The 23,288-nt window shown below is 37.6% G+C and overlaps 2 long non-coding RNA genes across 3 annotated transcripts in view; one reads left to right on the top strand and one right to left on the bottom strand.

Moving 5' to 3' along the window:
- The window catches only part of LOC140530920 (uncharacterized), a 121,403-nt gene that overhangs the window by 85,954 nt on the left and 12,161 nt on the right, over positions 1-23,288 (bottom strand). The gene's annotated exons all lie outside the window — the stretch shown is intronic.
- Positions 1-23,288, top strand: part of LOC140530917 (uncharacterized) — a 1,083,438-nt gene that overhangs the window by 1,055,126 nt on the left and 5,024 nt on the right. The window lies entirely within an intron of this gene.

Below are 23,288 nucleotides of genomic sequence, written 5' to 3'. Positions count from 1 at the left end.
GGTCTGTGCTTTAGAAAGATTATTTTAGTAATTGGGGTATGGATTGGACTAGGAAGAGATGAGAGGCATAGAGGTCAATTAGGAGCCTAGAACAAGAGCCCAAGTAAGAAGAAACCCTGATTCTGGTGGTGGTTATATGATTTTTAAAAAGGGGACGGATAAGTGAGTTGACAGTACTTAAGAACTAATTGGATGAAGGAGATGAGGGAAAAGGGAGAGTCCAAAATTGCTGAGGTTTCGATGAAAAAAGAATACTAAAGTAGTCTGGCAGAAGCTAGAAACATCTCACACCCTGTAGCAAGATAAGCTCAAAATGGGTATATGATTCATACATACATAAAAAAGTGACAGCAAATCAGAACATGGAAGAAATTGCCTGTCAGATATATGGATATGGGAAGAAGAGTTCATAACCAAACTAAAAATAGAAAGGTTCATAGTAGGTCATGTGGATAATTTTCATTATATAAAATTTTGTTTCTGTACCAGCAAAACCAATGCTGCTAAAATTAGAAGAAAAGTAGAAACAGAAAAAAATCTTTGTAGCAAATTTCTCTGATAAAGATCTCAATTCTCAAATACATGGGAAACTTAGCCAAATGTATAAAAATAAGAACCCTTTTCCAATTGATACATGGTCAAAGTACATGAACAGGCAATCTTCAGAGGAAGAAATCCAAGCTATCCGTAGTCATATGAAAAAGTGCTGTAAATCAGTGATGTCAAACTCAAAAGCAAAGCAAAACAGGAGCCACTAAATCATACATACGGATTGCTGCAAACCACATATTTTCTCAGAAAATCACATATTAGCATTTTGTACACACACACATATATGTGTACATATATGTGTGTGTGCATGTGTCCATGTGGTATTTTCATTTATTTGGTTCAACATTTCCCAGTTACATTTTAATCTGGCCTGTAGGCCATGTGTTTGATACTCCTGCTCTAGACTACTAAGAATTAGAAAACTACCAATTTGAAAACTCTGAGGTTCCACTTCACATCCATCAAATTGTCTAAGAGAACCAAAAAGATCAAGGACAAATGCAAGAGGGTCTGTGGGAAAAGAGGTACACTAAGGCTCTACTGGTGGAGCTGTGAACTAGTCCACCCATTCTACAAAGCAGTTTGGAATTATATCTCAAGAGGTATTAAACTGTATATATCTTTTTTACCCAACAATACTGTGTAATGGTAATTATGAGAGTTAAAGATCTTCCCCACCCATTAATGGGCCTGCCCATTTAGGGAAGCTTGATTAGGGGAGGCCCACACATTTTGTTAATTTTCTAATGAGGCACTGGTTCTCTAGGATTGTGGATGCCCTCTAGCTCTGAAAAGTGTATAAATACTCTGAGGTGAGGTTTTACTTCGGGAGCTTACTCATTGGAAGTGTTTGTTTGGCCAGATGAAACTTTGGGCAGCCATAAAGGAGCTCCAGGCTTTGAAAACCCGGAAGTTGGTGCTTCACTCTCTGGTAACTATGTATGTATGGTCAGACAGTTGGATCTGCCTGCTCATCTGTGATGTATGTATTGTTTACGTCAGACAGTTGGGAGCCCTATCTGTAGGTTGATCTTTGTTTCTCTATTTTCTCTGAAGTTCAGGGTGCTGACTTTTTCCCCTGAACCAAGTGAATGATACATGTGCTTGATTAAAGTGATTGTTGACCCCTCAAAAGTTGCTTTCCTTTTAGAAAAGCAGATCTAAGAACTTGTACAGTAGGTCCTCCTGTATATGGCGGGGTCCTTTCTGTTACATACTGCTACTAAGTCTATACTCCAAAAAGATCAAAGAAAGAGAAAAAGAGAAATATGCAGAAAATATTTATAGTAGGTCTTTTTGGTAGTGGCAAGGAAAAGGAAAATGAGGAAATGCCTATCAGCTGGGGAAGAGACGAACAAGTCATGGTATATAAATGTGATGGAATGCTGTTGTGCTTTAAGAAATGATGAAGGGGATGATTTCAGAAAAACCTAGCAAGACTTGCATGCAATGATGCAAAGTAAGGTGAGCAGAACCAAGAGGACGATTTATACAATAACATCAGTATTGTAAAAATAATCAGCTTCAAAAGGCTTAATAATTGATCAAAACAATGACCAGCCCCATTTCCAAAGGGCTCATCATGAAGCATGCCATACACCTCCAGATAGAGAGCTGATGGTCTTAGAGTCAAAACTAAAGCATGTTTTCTTCTTTTCCTTCCTTTTTCTTTCCTCTTTCTTTCTTCTTTCCTTTATTTCCTTCTTTCACCCTTTTTTTGACATGGCTAATATAGGAATTTGGTTATTTATAGAGGTATTTATAATGGGTTTTGTTTTTCTTGCCTTATCAATGGATGGCAGAGGGAAGAGAAATAAGAACTGAAAAGAAAATACAATTTTTCAAAAAGAAAAAAGCATTTTAAGCACTAAACATGTAATCTTTTAGAGCAGAAACTGCAAATTGAAAATAATAGTACCATACTGATCATATTATAGGCTATACCCTTAAAATGAAATCTCTTTGGACTAAAAAAAAAAAAGTCAAAAGTAAACAGAAAAGTATCAGTTATAACCTGCACATGGGTGTCATATAAATCAGACTAAGTAGAAATCACAGGCTATGTTTGGACCAACAATATGAAGTAATTCTGGGCAGGCATGAAACTGACAACTGCACCCCTCCCTCCAGTGTCCGAGGGAACAGTTTCTCTGTTTTTTCAGGAGAATCAGAGAGCAGAGGCCCCTCCTACCTGGCTGTAGGGTTCAAGTTGTTTACTGCCCCCTCCCAAAGAACAGAAGGTTTTTTAGCCTGCAGAGAATATATAGTTTGTGAATTCCAGAGAGTTCAACAAACCATGGCTGCCTCTGTACCTTCCACATAGCAGAACAAACAAGTCATAAGGATTGCTTATCTGAATGAATAATCATTTTGCTGCCAGGAACCATGCTCAGAAAAGTCCCTTAAAGCTCTAATACTCATAACCTCAAGGATCAGCTCTTTAATATTTGAAAGATACAACTAATATTAATGGTTAATAATAGCATTTATATAGTGCTTCTAAGTTTGCAAAGCTTAATGTAAGTTCAATACATGTAATGTTTTTGTAATGTGAGTTTACATACATTATATCACTTGATCCTCACTCACAAAAACCCAGGGAGGAGATTCTATTATTATCTCCTTTTTATAGATGAAGAAATTGAAGCACACGAGACTGAGTGACTTGCCCAAGGTCACACAACTAGCAAGTGTATGAGAGAGGATTTAAACTCAATCCTCCTTACTCCAAGTCCATTCCCACCTCATTGCCCAATAGGAAGAAAGAATAGGTTTGGAAAGAGGAAGACAGTAGCACATATAGAAGGACAGAAAAATATAGGTGCAAGATAGATGGTGATCTCCATTGGGATAGATGTCAGCTAACTCCATTCTCATTTACAAGGATCTATGTGCATTTGCAAGAGTTAATTAATAGCAAAACTACTTGGTCTTTTCAGGGAGTATTCTGAATCGGAATGTATCTCTGACCTCTAATTTGAGTACATATGAACCCAAATCAAATTCAATATCTGGGAGTCACTAGAAGTTACTATATTTAAATGTCTTAAGGAAAAATTAGAACAATCATCAGTTCTGTCATGCTGCAGTGATCTGTGTGCTCCGCAATGCACCAGAGAAAATGATAATATGGATCTCATGCATTTCTTGTATCCATTTAAGTTAACCATCATGAGGGCACTAAATTATCTGCATTCTTTAAACCCTTACTTAAATTTCTTCTCTCGACATATCACTCCCTCAGACTAAATTATTCACCTCACTAAACTCCCTAAGCCAGCGAAACAGATCTGTTTTCCAGCTAAAGTCCTGTTGTCAGAAGAGCTACCTGCTCAACCAGCAAACCTACGATCCTTTCCCTTTTAAATCAAAAGATAACGAGGAAGATTCATCATGTCAAAAAATAGATATGTGAAGCTTGAAATCCATCAGACTATTTGTTATACAGCTCCAGGATCGAGAAAACAAAGACACTCTGATTCTTCAGGAGGTATGTATGCATTATCACAACCCGCTGAGGTGAAATGGCTTCGTTACATTTGTGTGACAGTCACCATTTTAACAGCAGTGGGGGACCAAAGGAGCTGAATTCCAGGGCATGGTGGAGGGAAAACACTAGCAAACGACCTTTGTCCGCATGTGTGACTGTGCCAGTGTTGGGAGAGTGCACATAAGCTTTAAGTAGGGCTGATTCTTTATTCGCCCACAGTATTCATCAGACTTTTCCTAAGGAAATTCAGGAATGCATTTTTTTAACAGACTAGGAGGCTAGTAAATGATTTAAGATTATCAAATTCATAATGGCCTATTTAATATGTCCTGAAAGTACATATACAACAGAGTGGGTACAACATAGGTCTTTCTGTACAACCCTTTATATAAAAACATGATATTTGATTCATTTATAGGATTTAAGAAAGATCTTGGTTTATAATGAAGTATTTGGTATTCCTTTTTGTTTTATTCCTTTATTTGAAAGTAATGAATCAATGTTAATAAACCCCAACACTCTCACATCAGAAGTATTAAGAATTTTTATTATCTTGAAAATTCAAGAATCTAATTAATCAGCTGTGGCAACCGTTTTGCTACTTAACTCTCTCCAAGGCAGTACAAAATAAATGAGCTAAGATATGTGATTGGTGGAGACAATTAGGGGAAGTAACTGTCCTAATAGACCCTAAACAGAGGTTGCCGCTCTACATTGGTCTAACTTACTTTGTAATCAGTCTCCACTTTACTTTGGACCATAGAGATACAGCCTCTGCACCATCTTGACAAGACCATGGAGTCTTAACATTTTAAAGGTTAGGAGATGTCAGAGTCTTTAACAGCTTGTCAAAGACTGGGCAGATTAGTTGCCAAGGCTGAAAGTGCTTTGGGCTTCTGTTATTGATTGATTATCAACAAAGAAAAGGTCACTCAGTGCTTGGCAACAAGGAAAAGGAAGAGAAAGAGCAAATCATTTATAGGAAAGTCAGGAATACTCAGTCAGCAAACATTGATTAAACCCTGTCATATGCCAGAATTTGCCTTCCTACTGGTGGGACTATTTAATATATCGAGGACATGGGTGTAGCTGCTAACTAGGAGGGTCTTTGTTTTCATCCTTCAAAAAGAATAAAAGAAAGAAAAGTTTAAATATGGAAAAAGATACAAAGCAAGCTCACAAGATACAGGCTATCATTATAGCTACATTTATTGACAAACAATATGGTATAGTGGAAAGAATGATAGATTTGGGGAATCTGGGTTGGAATCTCAAGTCTATACTTGTTATGTGTGTCCTTAGGCAAATCACTTCTCAGTTTCCTACCTGTAAATGCAACTAGATGACTTCTAAAATTCCTCCCAATCTAAACTTCTATTAACCTATGAAAGCTACTGGTTGCTAGTTTCTGGTTCAAAGCCAAGAAAAGCTGTTGAATCCTTTTCAACTGCTACAAAAAACATAGATTTTTCTTGCTCCTGTTATTATAGTTACTTTGTTAATAATGCAAATCACAACTGACTGATTTTTATGTTTTATGCAATCTGTGATTTCATTCAACTGAGGAATTTCCTCTTTAATGCCGATTGTCTTTTACTTTGCAACTTATAAAGATGATAGAGGCACAGAGAAAAGTGACTTGCCCAGGGTCATGCCGCTTGACCTAGCTCTTCTTGACTCTGTGATCAGCTCTCTAGCCATCAGCCACAGCTACTTCTCAAATACTTATAAAACACAGGAAAACTCTCAGGATAACAGGTGCAGAAACTTTATAATGACACCCTAAACAACCAAATACCGAATTAGATTATTTTTGTCTAACTGAATGGTGCCATAAGAATATTGCAAAGCAATTAGCTCTTAAATATGAATTGATAAAAATCAATAACCTTCCCTGCTATAAGCTGAATAATATTTAAAACTGAGCAGATTAACAACAATTATAATCATAGTATTTATATGGTACTTTGCATTTTGCACAGATGTTTACATGGTATTGTATTTGATCATCACAAGTCTCAGAGGTAGATACTATTATGCCCATTTTACAGCTGAAGAAATTGAAACTAACAAACTCTAAGTGACCTACCCAGGTTCACAGCAGTGTCTGAGGCTGAATTTGAACTCGTATCTTTCTCAGTCTTATTCCAGTATTCTATCTACTATGCCACCTAGATGCCTCAAAAAGTTTGAGAGTGATGGATTTGGAGTCACAGTCATTCAGTAAGTCAATAGCATTTATTAAGCACCCACTGTGTGCACCATGCTAACCACTGAGGATATATAGAAAGGCAAAAATGCAACCTTTTCTCTCAAGGACCTCACAGTCTAATGGAAGGAACAATATGCAAATAACTATATAGCAATGACACATATATGTCTGTATGTGTATGTATGTGTGCGCGCACGTACACTAAATGAAAGGTAATTGTTGAGGGAACCTGGGGAGGATTTGAACATAGTCTTGAAGGAAGATGGGAAACCTTGAGTTACAGGTAAAGAAGAAAAGCATTCTGGGTATGGTGGACAGTCAGGGTAAATGCCTAGAGGGGAGGAGGAAGGAAGATGAAGTGTCATGTGAGGAGCAACACGGAGGTTGGTGTACCTAGATTATAAAAAGAATGCATCAAGCATAGTCAAAAATAAGATCAGAAAGATGTGAAGGGACCAGTTTGTGAAAGGCTTTATGAGTTGTAAAGAATTTCTATTTGATCTTTCAGGAGCAAATCTTGGAACCATTGGAATTTATCAAGTAAAGGGATAACATGGTCATACCTAACCTTTAGGACAATTGCATTAGCTGCTGAGTGGAATGGAACAGAGTGGAGAAAGACTTGAGGCAGGAAAACCTAATAGCTACAGGAGTTGTCCAGGTCTGAGGAAATGAAGGTCTGAACCATGGTGTCCTCAGTGTGAGTGGAGAGGAGACAATATGAGAGATGTTGTAAAGGTAGACACTAGAAATAGAAGTTGAGTGCAAAGGAAAGTTATGGGTAACCCTGAGGTGGTGAGTCTATACTACTGGGAAGATGGTGGTTTCTTATAGTGGTAGAGAAGCTGGGAAGGCAGAAGGGTTGGAGGAAAGGGGACAGAGATAATGAGTTCTGTTTTGGACAACTTGAGTTGAAGATGCCTATGGATGCCTATCCAATTTGGGGTGTCCCAAATTGATGGTTGGTAAGGTAGGACTGAAACTCAGTAGCAATATTAGGGCTGGAGATACATTGTACCTGTGAGTATACTTTCTCACCAAAACACCCAGGGTCTGTGGAAAAAATGACATCTACCCTAAAGTACATGGTAGTGAAGCACATGTGTAGAGAACAGATGTGGCAAAGGGGTATCTCCTAATTCCTGGTCCTGGAAATTCTTTTCTCCCTTTGTAGATTCCCCATGATGTTTGCTGCAGAGTATGGAGTAAGTAATGGACAAGGTGTGCCACTGCTCAGCCAAGTCAAACTGGGCTTGGCTACTAATAGACTAATTTAAACATGTTGCTTAGCTACCAGTCATAGTTGCTGCTGGGCTGGGCCAAACTGTCCACTTGGCTACTAGGCTAGATGACTCCACTGCTGCTAAACCGACTGTGGATGTCGCTGCTACTCCCACCTTCAACTTGGACCTCTGGGTCCTCTGGGACCTCTGGCTCTTCAAAATTCACAGGGTCACCTGGAAACTTCCTGCTTGTAATATTCATTCGCCCTTCCCACTCTCAAGACAAACTCAAAATAAGCATCCCTTGCCCATAGCCACGAAGGAAAGGGAGAGTTTAAGGTGTTTGTTTGTTTGTTTGTTTACCTACTTTTGCTTACCGACTAAGTTCTGGTTCAGCACCCCAAGTCATTAGTTCTTCCCACTTCTCAATCAAATAGGAGACTTCATCCTCATACAATGCCAATCCCCGAGTCTTCATGACTGGAAACTAGCTCCTCTCAAGTTTCCACATGCTCACTTAGGCTGAAACAAAACAGGAAATATCTGTTCAGCCCATTATAATTAGAAATGGCAGTTAGGTCACATAAAGATGAGGTTTCTCAAACATGTGATATCCAGAATTTTGGAAGTCACTCTTACCCATTCTCCAACCCCCATGATAACAACTTTCACAGAACAGAAAATGAAACTTTACAGGCCTTGGCCCAGATGACTGATGAGAAACTTCATGAGCTACAAATGTCTGAGTCAGTGCTTTCTGAGGCAAACCTTTCAAAAACTCTGAAATCCCAAATACCTAACTACCTCATTTACTCTATGTCTACACGCCCCAAAGTGATAAACTGGTCGGTATAGTCAGTCATCATTCATCAAATTGGGAAGAGGATGGGGAAACAATCAAACCAGTCATGAGTCATAATAAAGGGCCAAAGTCCTTTATAAGATGACTGGATATTTTGTCTTCTTAAAAAGGAATAGGATACGGAGAAGGCATATTTGTATGAGTACATCGAGGAACCAATGTGGGGAAGCATCATGGAGAACATTTGGGTGAAGATGAGACATAAGTGACTTTGTCAGCAAAGTATACTACTATGGACAGAAAAAAAAAGTATAGATGAAGAATCCAGGAAACAGGTCTAAAGTCCGCTACAGAGGCTTGTTGAAAGGTGATAAGGAACTTTGATTTTTCAAACATTTACTCAAGCTGTCTTTCTTCAACAAAAAACTGGAGCATTGAATAACATCTTTATTGCTTTGTTGATAATTTCATCCTTTAAAATGTAGAGGAACTATCGAAGTGATTTTATATTCTGGATATGATTCTTACTAACCAGAAAAACTTGTTATTGCATTTGAAATGATGGGAACCTTGATGAGGAAGTGACTGCTACATCTCAAAATCTGTGATAGAGAAGGATAATCTGGGAACAGGCTAATCTAATGCAAAATTTTAGTAGACGATGTTTCAAAAAGGGATAGAAACCATGTTTCAGGAGAGGAATAGATAGAATTCCTTTGAATAAAAAATTTTAGGGGAAATCAATACAGAAGGGATGTTAGAAGGCCAAGAATGAAAATTTGAAGACATTAAGGGAAACAGTTACAAAGAAGAGGAAAAATGAGTTTTCTGAAAAGAACGATGTGGGTGTACACAGAACTAACCAACTAACTTCAATTTTTAAAAAGAAATGTGCAGAAGATGAAAATAAAAGCAGGCGACAGAGGAACTCCACAAAGACAGAAAACAGTCCTATAAGAATAGTGTCAGGTGTTGTAAAGCCCAGAATGAGCTATGGTTGATCAGGAAAGAAAAACAAAAAGATGAGGGATGGGGGTTAGCTATATTGGAAGAAAGGAAAAGATCAAAGTAGGGATGGGCCCAATGCTTCAGATAGATGGTCAATAACATGGTCAATGACATCAGAGAGAATATAGTGCCACTCAGTTCTTTTGTTTCTGTTTTCTCTGCCAAGGAGAATGGTATGTGCACTGGAAATATCAGAACAGAAATGACTCAAGGGGAGTTAATTTTTCTCTAGTAGTAGATAATTTACCTAGATTTTAAACAAAACATTGGACAAAATATTTCATGCTATTGATTTGGAAATGATGGAGACATGTGGGTTGTATTAACAGATGAATTAAGAACTGTTTGAATGACCACACTCAAGGGGTAGTCACTCAAGGGGAAGTGGTAAAAGCTCCTAGCAGTCTTTGCAAATTCAAGGCACCTAACCTAAATGAAGTACACCTAAAGTAGTGAAAGAAGTGGTAAACATGATTACTGAGGCACCATCAGTCATAAATGAAAGATTGTAGAGAATGGGAGAGATACCACAGAACTAGAGAAGAATAAATGTTATCCTAGTTTTCATAGAAGGAAAAAACTAGAGCCTGCCAATTTCCAATGAACTTGTCTTCAATTTCTGAAGAAGAAAAAAATCTTGAGATACACTGGTAGATCTTACTAGCTCTAGAGTAACTTTTCCAACCTTCATGTGACCTAATGAGTCAAAGGCCCCAGTGCTCATCTGACCTCACTCCACCGTCAGGGTTCTGGGGGTGTCTTACTGATCTACTAGGGTCCTTCTAGAACATGATCAGCTCAAGCCCCCAGCATCAATCACCAGTGAATACTGCCCCATTATCATTCACCAATACCCGCTGGAATCTCCTCAGCATCATTTAACTATTTGATAGCAATTTGATATCTCCTATAAGCAGTTAACATCTTTTACAAAGTGATATTTATTGGAAAAACTAGAGCAAAACCAGAAGTACAAACATATTCCTTACAACTACAGCCACATTCTCTGCTTTACCACTTTGGTCCCTGCAGAAAGTAGGCTAAAATTCAAAATGGATGCGACACATATTCCTCCTTCCACTGAATTAATTTCCAGGCACAACCTAGCAAATTAATGAGTTGCTCCTTTGCCTACAGCAAACACATGGTGTCGTGGATGCCAGATCTATCCACTGAAGATATGGGTCAAGTAGATTGTGCCTCAGAAGTCACTGCTCATTAGGCTCAGCTACTGGAAAATTCTGCTGGCTCTTCCAAACTTGTAAAACTCACAAGACTGTTTTCTCTCCAATATTCTTTTCCTTAAGACCAGGAAAGAAACAGAACAAGGACAGAAGAAATATCAGGGACTTATGTTCATGGCCCATATGGTTGTCTAGTTGAGGAAGTAAAGGCTTTGGGTATCTCTCTTCTCACTCAGGAGCTAATAGCATTTCTTCTCTAAATCACCAGCAGGAAAGAGATGATGCAGTTTGACCTGTCTGTCAAAATTTGACAAAATTAAAGGGCTTGCATTTACCATATTGTAAGCAGACAGGAAATAATGAATGAGTACCTGCATATGCTCTTAATTGGGGCAAGGCATGTCTGTTACACATTATTATGTACATGAGAAACAAGGTCACCAAATCCTCCACATAGGCTGGCAGCAAAAAGAGTCCCCTGCATATGTTCTGAGGACTGGACCCTCACTAACTATTCCCCAGGTTATACTCTATTAAAGAGACAAATGGACGTCTAGAAAATGAAGCAGCGTTTATAGAGAGCCTACATGACTTTATCAAGAATAGGTCATGTGAGTGTACCTTTATATTCTTTTTTTTTTTTTAGTTACCAAACCAGTAAGTCAGGGAAATAATGTAGTTTTTCTCTAGTAGTAGATAATTTACCTAGATTTTAAACAAAACATTGGACAAAATATTTCATGCTATTGATTTGGAAATGATGGAGACATGTGGGTTGTATTAACAGATGAATTAAGAACTGTTTGAATGACCACACTCAAGGGGTAGTCATTAACGGTTACATATCAGCTTGAAAAGACGTCTTGAGTACAGGAGCCCGGGAATCTGTGCTTAGCCTGCCCTGTTTACCACTTTTATCAATCGCTTCCATAAAGACAGAGAGGGCAGGCTTATTAAGTATACAAATGGCACAAAACTGGGGAAAGAGGGAAGCCTGGATGACAGAGGTAGGATTAAAGAGATCTCAGTAGGCTTTTGTTGTTCCCTGACCGCCCCGTTGTTAGACTTACCTTCCACCTCAAATAATCCTGTATAAGCTTACATAGCATGATTATACAGACATATGTATACATACTGACACATATCTTCATCTATCTATAACCATGGCCATACATTCTATATCTCTCCAATAAAATATAAGCCCCTTGAGGGCAGGTTCTATTTTTCCCCTTATCTTTGCATCTCCATGAATAGGCACAGGGCCATGCATATCTTCGAGCCTTAGTAAGTGTTTGTGAAATTTGATTGGATTTTAAGTATCATAATGGCCATTATAAAAAGGAAGAAAAGGCTGCAGAACAGTTAGGTGACTTGCCCAGAGTCACTCACCTACTCAATGTTAGAGCTAAGATTTGTACTCAGGTCTTTTGACCATGAGAATCAACTTTCCTATCAAGAGTCTGAGGGGTTTTTTTTTAATAGTAGTAGATAACAATATCAAGCTTCTTAGGGGAAAGAAGGATTTTTAATCACTTCACTCTTTATTTCTATCCATTTTTAAAATCCACAACTTCATTCTTCCCTTTCAAAAGTTATCATCATCTAGCATTTATGAAGTTCCCATAATAATGTACTCCCAAGGCATTCAAGACCCTCAGACTCCTAGCTCTAACCCCATTCCTTCTTCCTTTTCATTTTTTTCTGGCTTCCCATTTACCTGGTGCTGACCATCCTTAAGGCATGTCAGGATTTAATATGTTGGGTCTCCTCTTCTGAGGATGATGGCATTGCACGGAATCCAGGTGTTTGAAGAGAATTGATTTAACATCCCAGACAATCCAGCCTCCCAGAACAACTTCTGAAATCAATCTTCTCAGCTCCTGGAATAATGCATTTTGCATGTTCTCCAGATGCCGCTGCCATGGTGACAGAGTTGCCAGCAGCTTTCTCTCCTGCCTTATTGTAATGAACTGCTTGGCTTCACTTCAAGCAGAAGAGCTGGAAAATAAAGCAGGGGAGATGATTAAAATGAAGTACTCTTAAGTCACTCCCTCTCCTGTGTATCCATGGTGCTGGCCCTCCTAAAAATCCATGTCTGTCCTAATAGCCAGTCATTTCTCCCATGCAGAAATTCTGTGCCTTTTTCTTAGTCTTAAAAAAAAAAATTGCTGAATTCATTTATACTCTGTGATGAGATGAAATCACTGAACTGACCATTCCAGGAACATTTTCTTAGCTATCTTAACAAATATTTGCTCTGCAAATCAAATCACTCAAGTTGATTGGAGCCAGTTAATATGACCAAAAACCTCAAGATCATTAATATTTTCTCTAAGTCAATTACTTTCAATATGACCATTATCAATGAGAGATACTGCACTGTAAACTACCTGTCAGCCACACCTTGCAAATTAATTCTGAGACCAGACTGTAGTGAATATCTCTATCTCAAAACCAACATAGTGATTGTACCTGGTTTCTTCTCTCAACTTCCTTGTTTCTGTTGAGGTCACCATCATTCTTTCAATTACAAAGACCCAGAGTCATCATCCATTCTTCCCTTTTCCTTTTCTCTTCCCCCTGCTCTATCTCCCAACTCTAAGCATGTCCCCACCATGACCGGAACTCTCTCATTCCTCATCTCTGCCTCCTGGCTTCCCAGGCTTCCTTGAAGTCTCACCAACCCATCTTCTACAAGAAGCCCTCTCCAGTCCTCATAATCTTAGCACCTTTCCTCGAGACTATTTCCAATTTTTCCTCTATATAACTTGTTTGTAGATAATTGTCCACTGAGAGCAGGGACTACGTTACTTTCCTGTCTTTATCCTGAATGCTTGGTGCAGTTCCTTGTACATAAAAAGAGCTTAATACTTTATTCCTGCATTCATTAGACTATGAACTTCCTGATGGTGGGGGCCCAGAGCCTAGGACATGATAGGTGTTTAATAATTGCTTGTTGACTGACTGACTGTCTCACCATCCCTCAGCCTGTCCCCATCTCCATTCACTGGTCAATTTCTATGAATTCTACCTCAGTGAGTTAATCAGCATTTAGCATCTTAAGAGTTCTTGTGTAATAATCACTCACAAAGTCCCTGATTATTCTTCCTGCCTATTCTCTTCCTTCCCCAAGTCATCCTCCATGATGATGCCAAAAATAATCCTTAGTCAGTCAACAGGTTATTCATGTTGGATGAATGAAGCCACAATTCAGGAAAGATACCAATAACGTGGAGCATATACAGAGGTGGGCAAGCAAGATATTAAGAGACTTTGAGTCTATGTCATCTACATGCCTAAGGCACTGAGACGCTATACACTGTAGTATAGAGAGAGCTGGACTCAGAGTCGGAATGATTTCAGTTCAAGTCTTGACTTTGACCAACATTATTTGTGTGACCTTAGACAAGGCACTTAACCTCTCTATGCTCTAAGAAATTCTCTGAAACTAGAAACTGTAGAGAAGTAAATGCTTTGCGTTGGTGGAAGGAAGTTCTTCATCAGTTCCTAACCCTCATGAAATCATAGATCTGAATCAAAATTTTAAAAATACACCTGACATTATGCTATGTGCTGTGTGATACAAAGACAAAAATTACATACCACCCTAATGTCCAGGCATCAGGGGAAACAATTTATACATATACCATCAGTATTCGTAAAAAAATACAGCCAAAGTAAATACAATTGCTCTCGACTCATTCACACCAACTGACATTTTCTTGATATGGTGTATCCTTATTCCCTTAAGATCCATTAATATCTTATCCAAGTCAATTGGTTTCAAATATAACCAATTTCAATGGAAGACACATTAGGTAATTTCAGCAAATTACCTGCCAGCCTTACCTTGCAAATTAATTCTGAGACCAGACTATAGAGAAGCATCTCTATCTCAAAACTAATACAGTGATTTTGAAAGGGGAAATTTTGATAGGGGATGTATAATAGAATACAACTTCACTTTCAGCACATATTAGGCACTTGGGGGGCACTGGGCTTGAGTCAAGAAATGCTGAGTTCAAATCCTACCTTGGACACTTACCAACTGTGTGACTCTAAGCAAGTTACTCAGTCTCAGTTTCCTCACCTATAAAATGAAAGATTTGGACCCAATGACTTCTAAGGTTTCCTCCAGCTCTGCAGTTATGATTCTATGAAATGGACATCCTAGAGCAGTGGTCTCAGGGTTAGATTTCATGTTTGTTCTAAATTAATGTCATTTGTCAATTTTCACTGCTACTAGTTCAATCTTTGTTTCTCTTCACAATGATTTGTTGATCTGATACATTCCTCAGAATAAAGGGACAAAGGACTGATGCTCAGGAGGAGTTTGAGGTCTGTGTTCTATGGTATTTTATTTTTTTATTTTGGAGGCAAGTAACTTGCCCAGGGTCACAGAGCTAGTAAGTGTCTGAGGCCAAATTTGAACTCAGGTCCTCCTGACTCCAAGGCCAGTGCTCAACCACTATGCCACCTAGCTGCCTGTGTTCTATATTATTAAAAATTAAGCCTTCAAGTGCCAATTTTTGTTACTATTTGATGGTCTCAGCTCTCACAAATAGAATGTATTTACAAACTTCCCTAACTAGATAAACAGAGTAGAGCAGATTCACAGAATTCATGTATAGTTCTCCTTCCAAAAGTTCCATAAATATGAAGTAGTTAGTATGTTTTAATACACGAGTGGACCTGGTATCAAGAGACTTGGGTTCGAATCTTGCCTGGGACACTACATAGTTGTATGATCATTAAAAAAAGTCATAGAACCTCTCAATGCAGGATTTTCTTTACTTGTCAAATGGGGATAATGTATGAATTAATGACAAAGCATTTACCATGTGCAAAAACTATGTTGAAGATATAAGCATTGAGGACAGAAAAGAAAAAGCAAAATGGAGCCTGCTTTCAATACTTGATTAGCCTTGAATGCTTGCTTGAGAAGATTGTTATGATGAAAGCATTTTGCAAACCTGAAAGTGACAAATAAATGTGCTATGTATATATATATATGTATACACACACATATATACATACACATATACATGTATATATATAATACACATATACTGTTAATATAATTAAGATCTTCATAAATCTACATTAGTTTGTACTGACAGTAGAGAGAAAAGAGAGGGATGGCCTGTTGTCCAAATATTGAGACAACATATAAAGATGTCAAAAACAATGTCAGAGGACCTGAATTCAAATTCTGTCTTTGCCAGTTAGTACTTTTGTGGCCTTGGACAAGTTACCTAACCACTCCCTGCCTTAATTTATTCAGCTATAAAATGGGAGTTGGAATAGCCCTTCTCCAACAATCTCCCCACTTTTCTCTTCCCCTTTTCCATTCTTCCAAGTGAAAAAGTGAGGAAGATTATATAGGGAAGACCATAATTTGGGAAGTACTAGTCTTTTCAAAGAGGCATGTAGTGGATAAAGCACCAGGCCTGGGGTCAGGAAGACTCATCTTCATGGCCTCAGGCTGGTCTCAGACACTTACTAGCTGTGTGACCCTGGGCAAATCACTTCACCCTGTTCACCTCAGTTTCTTCATATTTAAAAAGAGCTGGAGAAGGATATGGCAAACCACTCCAGCATCTTTACTAAGAAATAGCCAAATAGGGTCACAAAGAGTCAGACATGATTAAACATGTCTTTTGTAATCTATTAGATTGTCAGTTCCTTGAGAGCGGGGTCTGTGTTCTATTTTCATATTCCTAGTACTTAGCACAGAGTCTTGCACATATAATAAATACTTCATGAAATAAAAATGAATTGAGATATCAATCAGCCTGATTTAATAAAGTAACACTAGACCACTCCACTGTCCTGGGAAAACTGAGCAGAATTAGGGAAACTGACATTTGCCACCTTTCATATTAGTCCTAAGATATTGGCACATTTGCCATCACCATGGCAAAAAGCAAATTTTAAAAGTAGCAAAGTTGTGTCTTTTACTGTCTTTTCCTCCCATTACTCCTTTATCAATCCCGTTGTTCTCTCTGCCTCCTTTTCTCTAGTCACCAAACATACAGTGGTCTCATGCTGACCTCTGGCACTGTTTTTCATCACCAAATACCCCTCAATATTCTTACAGATCTTCATGCCCTTACCCTTGAAGTTTCTTCTGATCCATACCTAACCCAGACCTTCAATCACCATTTTCCTAGATCTTTTGATTCAGGTCATGAGAGTCACCACTGTTGGATTGATATTCAGAGAGTCCCTGATCTCACTGCAGAATTAGTAAGGAGAGATCTGTGTCCCTGGGATACCAGTCTTTAGCCCTGAAACCTTGTCATTGGTGGTGTTTGTATGCTATGAAAACACTACAAAATAGATGAAGGTTAATTATATATAAAGTAGGTTTGTATGAGCTGGATAGAGAACCTAATCACCTTTACAGCACTGTTTTTAGGGAAAATGTATTCTGAGTTGCAAACAATTAGCTTACATTTTAGCATAGTGAAATGCTACCAGACTTGAGTTAAATGACCTAGGCTTTTACTCTGATGTCTACCTATCTGGGTGAGACCTTAGACAATAAACAATCTTCTCCATAACTCTACTTCCTAATCTGCAAGATGGGCATAAGTAATACTTGTCATATTGGAATCAATGGGTTTTTGGAGGAAAATTGTATAAACCATGTAATGGTATCTAAGGGTGGTATAGTAGAAACAGCACTGAACTTAAAGTCACAAGATCTGAGTTAGAATCTCAACTCTGCCATCTAACAAGTTACTTCACTTCACTGACATTCAGTTTCCTCATCTATCAAATGAGGGAGTTGGGCTACATGACTTCTAGGGTCTCTTTTAGATCTAAATCTCTGATCTTAAAATTCATTTGTAAGTTGAAACTATCTATGCCATGTTTAGGTGTAAATGAAGGGGAACCTAGGGTAAATATGAATGGAATCCAGGACATAAACCTAAGAACTTACTCCACTCAACATTTGGTTTATAGCTATATTCCTACATACCTTCCTGGAAACAGATTGTAGTTTCAAAATCAAAGATTGAACTAGTTATCTTCTAAATTCTTTCTTTCCTCAATAAAAGAATCAGTTTAAATTAAAGCAGGGGCTCTTAATTATTTTTGTGTCATGGATCCCTTGGACAGTCTCGTGAAAAGTATAGACCCTTCTTCTGGGGTAATGATTTTAAATGCATAAAATAAAATATACAGGATTATAAATGAATTCTGTTAATTATTTTTAAGATTTTCATTTTTTAATAATTCAGTTTTAGTTTTCAACATTCACTTCCATAAGATTTTGAGTTTTAAATTTTCTTCCCTTCCCTTCCCCCTCCCCAAGATGCCATGCAATCTGATATAGGCTCTACTTATATGTTCATACTAAACATATTTTCGCATTAGTCCTGATTTAAAGAAGAATTAGAAAAATGGGAGGAACCATGAGAAAGAAGAAACAAAACAATAAAAGAAAAGGAGAACAAAGAGTCTTTGCACTCAGGATCCAAAGTTCTTTCTCTGGATGTGAATAGCATTTTCCATCGTGAGTCTTCTGGTTCTGCTCGCTTCATTCAGCATCAGTTCATATAAGCCTTACCAGGTTTTTCTGATCCACCTGCTCACTATTTCTTTATTGCACAACAGTATTCCATTACATTCATATACTACAACTTGTTCAGCCATTCCCCAACTGATGGACATCCCCTCAATTTCCAATTCTTAGCCACCACAAAAAAGAGCTGCTATATATATTTTTGTAAATGTGAGTCCTTCTCCTATTTGTATAATCTTTTTGGGATACAGACCTAAAAGTCTGGGTCAAAAAGCATGCACAGTTTTATAGTTCCAAACTTCTCTCCAGAATGATTGGACCATAAACATATTTTTTTAAAAAACAAGTTCACAGACCCCAGATTAAGAACCTCTGCTTCAGAGACATCTTTTTTGTCAGTTTACTCAAAACATTCTCCTGTTTCTGCAGCAATGATCACTTCTTCTCCTGTTCAGCTTCAACATACTTTCTAATTCTTCTGCATTAACTTCATGTGGAAAATCTTCATTTTGTTAACTTTCAGGATATTTCTGCTAAACATCATTAAAGCAGTGCAGCCAGATCTGGATGAATTTCATTAAGAAGTTGCATTACCTGAATTTGCATGCCATATTTCCATTGGGCTGGAACGAATTACCATATTTTACATATAATTAACTTCAAATAGTGCAAATTCAAAGAATAGCATTGCTTTTCAGGATTCATTATTCACAGGGACCTAATATTTTTGCAACTCTGGGCATAACTAGGACTCTGAGCCTTCAGTATTTCATCTAGTTGTTTTGTTGTTGGTGTTCAGTCATATGTGACTCTTCATGACCCCATTTGGGGTTTTAATGGCAAAGATACTGGAGTGGTTTGCTATTTCTCTAGCTCATTTTCCACATGAGAAAACTGAAGGCAAACAGGGTGAAGTGAGTTGCCCAGGATCACACAGCTAGTAAGTGTCTGAGGCCAAGTTTGAATTCAGGAAGATGAGTCTTCCTTACTCCAGGCATGGTGCTCTATCCAATCAATATACCACCTACCTGGCCACTTCTAAGATATTTAATACAACAGAGTACCAAATGCAAGAATCTAGTATGCCAGTCAGTCAACAGTCAATCAACAAGCATTCATTTATTAAGAGTTTATCATGTGCCAGGAACCATGGTAAGCATTGGTGACACAAAGAAGAGGCAATGTCATTAGCTTATAGTGAGATAGTTTTTAAATATAGTAGCAAACATTACAAAAGAAACAAATATTTCTCGAAGAAAAACATAATCAACCCGTTAGGAAACATGCTACTTTGTTGCTTCCCCTGCCGCTTAGAATAAAGTTTATCCACAGATGGAGCCAACAGAAATGTCACAGCCTGATGACCGAAGCACACCATTACTGTTTGCTGTCTTTCTATTTTTTTAAATCTATCTACCGGGGTAAATTTTCAAGGTGTTCAAAACAACTACTCACTCTTTTACTTATGCAACTGTACAAAACATCTTATCTAAATTCCCTCTAGTCTATGAATTCTTTGACTAAGTTTATTTGTCAAGATTATTGAGCATTTTCTGACTATTTTCCAATTGGCCTCCTATAATTAATATATATACATAGCAATTATCCTGTTATTGCACCTTAAGGCTTATAAGGATGAGACTGCCAGAAAATAGGACAAGTAGGTGATTTTTTTTAAGAGTTGATATTGTAGATGACAACTTTTGGTTGTTGTTGTTGAGTAATTTTTCAGTAACATCAGACTCTTCGTGACCCCATGTGGCGTTTTCTTGGCAGACATAAGTGATTTACCAGTTCCTTCTCCAGCTCATTTTACAGATGAGGAAACTGAGGCAAACAGGGTTAAATGACTTGCTCTGGGTCACAAAGCTAATAAGTGTCTGAGGCCAGTTTGGAGCTCAAGAAGATGAGCATTTCTGACTCCAGGCCCATTTCTGACTCTGTGCCACCTCTGGTCACTTACTAATGGGACTTAGTGAGTACTTGCTTGCTTTAGTGCTTGTTTGTCCTTCATTCTTGAACAGGACCGTAACATCAAGAAGGTAATGCCACAACTTGCAAGTGAATTGGATTTAAGTGAGGAAGGGCTGTGCAAAGTCACCAACCTAATTTTCTCCTCCAGAGCCATCAGGGTTCAGTGGCCAGATAGAGATCAGGATGATTGGAGATGGCCCCCTTTGTTTAGTAATCTTCTTAGCAAATGATATATCATCAATACCTCAGCTGAGCTGTTATCTCGTTCCTGAGGGCATTCACTTCACCAGTACAGGTCCCAATTCCTCCACATCTCATCCTATGCAATTTTTGTCTTTGTCTTTACATAAGTCTGTCACAGAGAGGTTTATGCAAAATGCCAAAAGACTTCCACTAATTGTTTTAATATTTCAGAGATAACAGGATAACATTCTGGCTGTCCATCTGCCATCCCTGATTCTCACTCCACATTTCACATATGCTGTAACTAGCTGCTACCAATAACTTCACTCAGTTCCCTATGGTGAATTCTTCTTTGCATTTTTACGATGGGATCAGGATGTGAAGTTACAGTATCAAGAGCAGATTATGCCTCTTAGCTTCCTTGGTTTCCTTCAAGTGTGGGCTAAAATCTAAATTACTGGAAGAAGTCTTTCCCAATCCTCCATAGTGCCAGTTCCTTTCCTTTGCTGATTGTCTCCAACTGACCTTGTTTGCACATAATTGCATATTTTCTCTCCCATTAGACAGTGAACTCCTTGAGATCAGGGACTATTTTTTGCTTTTGTCTCCCCAGCACTTAGCACAATAGTTGGCCCATAGTTGATGCTTAATAAATGCTCACTGATATTGAGTTCCAAATAATCAAGGCCAATGTAAAATCTCAATAAGATGTTGAGGATCCTTTTCTTAGCCTCCATATATCATTTATGGGGTCTGGTGGGTGGGGTGGGGAGTGCCTGTCTTAAATCCCACTGAAGTAAAATGCATCATCCCAGAGGAGAATATTCTGTTTGGTGAATAATTTGAATCTTTCTAGGCTGCATAATTTCTCCTCCTTGGCATGAATGAAGAGCAAAGTTTGTTCTTTTTCCCTATTTTTGAAACTTTTAAATTTAAAATAAAGCAATATCTTATCATTTACTATGATCTTTTTCCTTGTTGCTTTTCCATATTTTCTTTAACAGTACTCAAGCAGATATTCCAGTCCTCTTTTTTTTTGATTGCCAGTAGCTAATTATAAGAAAGTTGTGGAATGGAGTTGCATTTGATATTTTTCTGTGCCAATGCTGCTTTCATAAATCAACTGACAAAGGATCGTATGTAAACTGTACTTCCTGGGCAAATATTCTTACTGAAGGATCCATTTCCATTTGAAAGACACACCCATTTGGAAGATTTTATCCTCCTTTGTGAATAAGTAAATTAGAATATGAATAATTGGAATTTTTTGCTTCTATTATTTAAAAAATGTTCATCTTAGAGTTAATTATTCCTAGTAGAAACACACTGTACATATATATGTAGGTTTTGGTGAAACGCACAAGAGAAATATGCGTTTATAAGGAAAGAAGACAGAAAAAAAGTCAGGAGAATTGTGATATTGTAGTTCAAGAAAATTTAGAATTCAACTGTGAGAAGCCAGAGGCATAAGATATCTTGTTAGAGTGGCCAGAGTAATTTGATGCTCTAAAGAATTGAAAGAGAGGATAGAAAGAAATTATTTGGAGTCATTACAATGAGATCTTAACTGACTTTGGGAAATATTGTAGGATAAAGGTAGTCTTATTCCAGAAGCATTGGTCAGCGGTTTGGGTGATCATGAAAGAAGAAAAATGAATCACATGTCTAGACTGCAAGTCAGTGAAATATGAGAAATGATGATATTGGAGATGATGGAGAAATAAGAGGAGGCAGTAAAGGAAAGGTTTTGAATTATAGGAAAGCTAAGAAGTTCATTTGAATTAGAGATTGTGTCTACACAGAAAAACCAAAGTGATGAACTAATATAATGAGTTGGATATTTCAGACATAAACATCATTTTATTTTTGAGCTGATTTATCCAGATAATTGCCTAAATTCTACATCAAATTTTTCATGGATAGATCCACACTACATAAAGTACCAAAAGAAAAAAAATCAAAAATGGAAAAAAAGGCAAGATTGGAATAAGCTTCATGAATTTATTATTCGTATCTCTTATCCCTCTAGAGTTCACTGAGGTCGCTGTGATTGGATACAAAAGCTTACTTAGATCTAGACATGCAGAAGAGAAATTATTCCAAAAAATTAAATAGGAAAGTATTTCACATCTTCCATCAGTTGAACTCTTAAATGAGGAAAAATTACCCAAAGTTCAGTAATATTGGTAGTGGAATGCATGACCAGAGTCTCATGTTTGATGCAATCAGCCTAAGGGCCTCATAAAGCTATTTTTAAAAGGATTCTTTTAGTTGATGCAAACCATTGAATTTCATTGACATATACCTTGACATTTCTTATTCCTTAAACTATGCAGAGACAGGATACAAAACCTAAAAAGATGTTCCTACCTCAGGCAAGGATAAGTTTTGTGAAACGGTTATTCATACTTTATGAATCAGAAAGAAATGTACAGGACATTTTTTTTTTTGATAATGCATTTATACAAATCTGTTGTATTATTTAATATTGCTTGGGGGTTTTTTTTGAGAGCTATTGAAGCCAAGCCCTTCTCTCAGAGAAAATGGATATCAAGCATATGCTTGGGAACATGATGAGATGAAAATTTTTACAGTAGTGTTTATTATTCTAAAGAATAGGATTGAGGTTGCAGAGACTGGGAATGGAAAAACTTGAACCATTTTCTCCTTTATCTACAAAATGAATGAATGGTTCTAGAACAAAATCTCCTTGATCAAAGAAGTTTTTTTAAAAATGTTTTTAAAATGTTCTCCTTCATTATAAGTATTCATTGTTAATTAAACAGAATTGATGTGCTGAACACAACTTTAAGACAGAGAAGGAAAATTTCATATTTGTATTGGTATCTACTTGACTGACAGCATGCAACCAAGAAATCAACAAAATGTCCACATTCAGTGTAGAGACTCTAGACATTTTGGGGAACGTAATGTTGAAGCTGATACTGTTATTAGTGTAAAGTAGCAAAATGTAACAAATACATTTCTTAATTCCAAGCTGCTCTGATTTTGTGCTCTACATTAGTAATCTTTGCTGTACTTTCTATCAAGGAAATGGTTCTGGACCTGGGCAATTTATTGAAATTCATTCTCTTGCTACTAGTACACGAAAGTAACACTTACTAC

This window comes from Notamacropus eugenii, chromosome 3 (genome assembly GCF_028372415.1).
Source record: "Notamacropus eugenii isolate mMacEug1 chromosome 3, mMacEug1.pri_v2, whole genome shotgun sequence".
NCBI classification, from domain to species: Eukaryota; Metazoa; Chordata; class Mammalia; order Diprotodontia; family Macropodidae; genus Notamacropus; species Notamacropus eugenii.
Note: the sequence above shows the minus strand (reverse complement) of the source record. Positions and strands in the feature narration are given on the sequence as shown.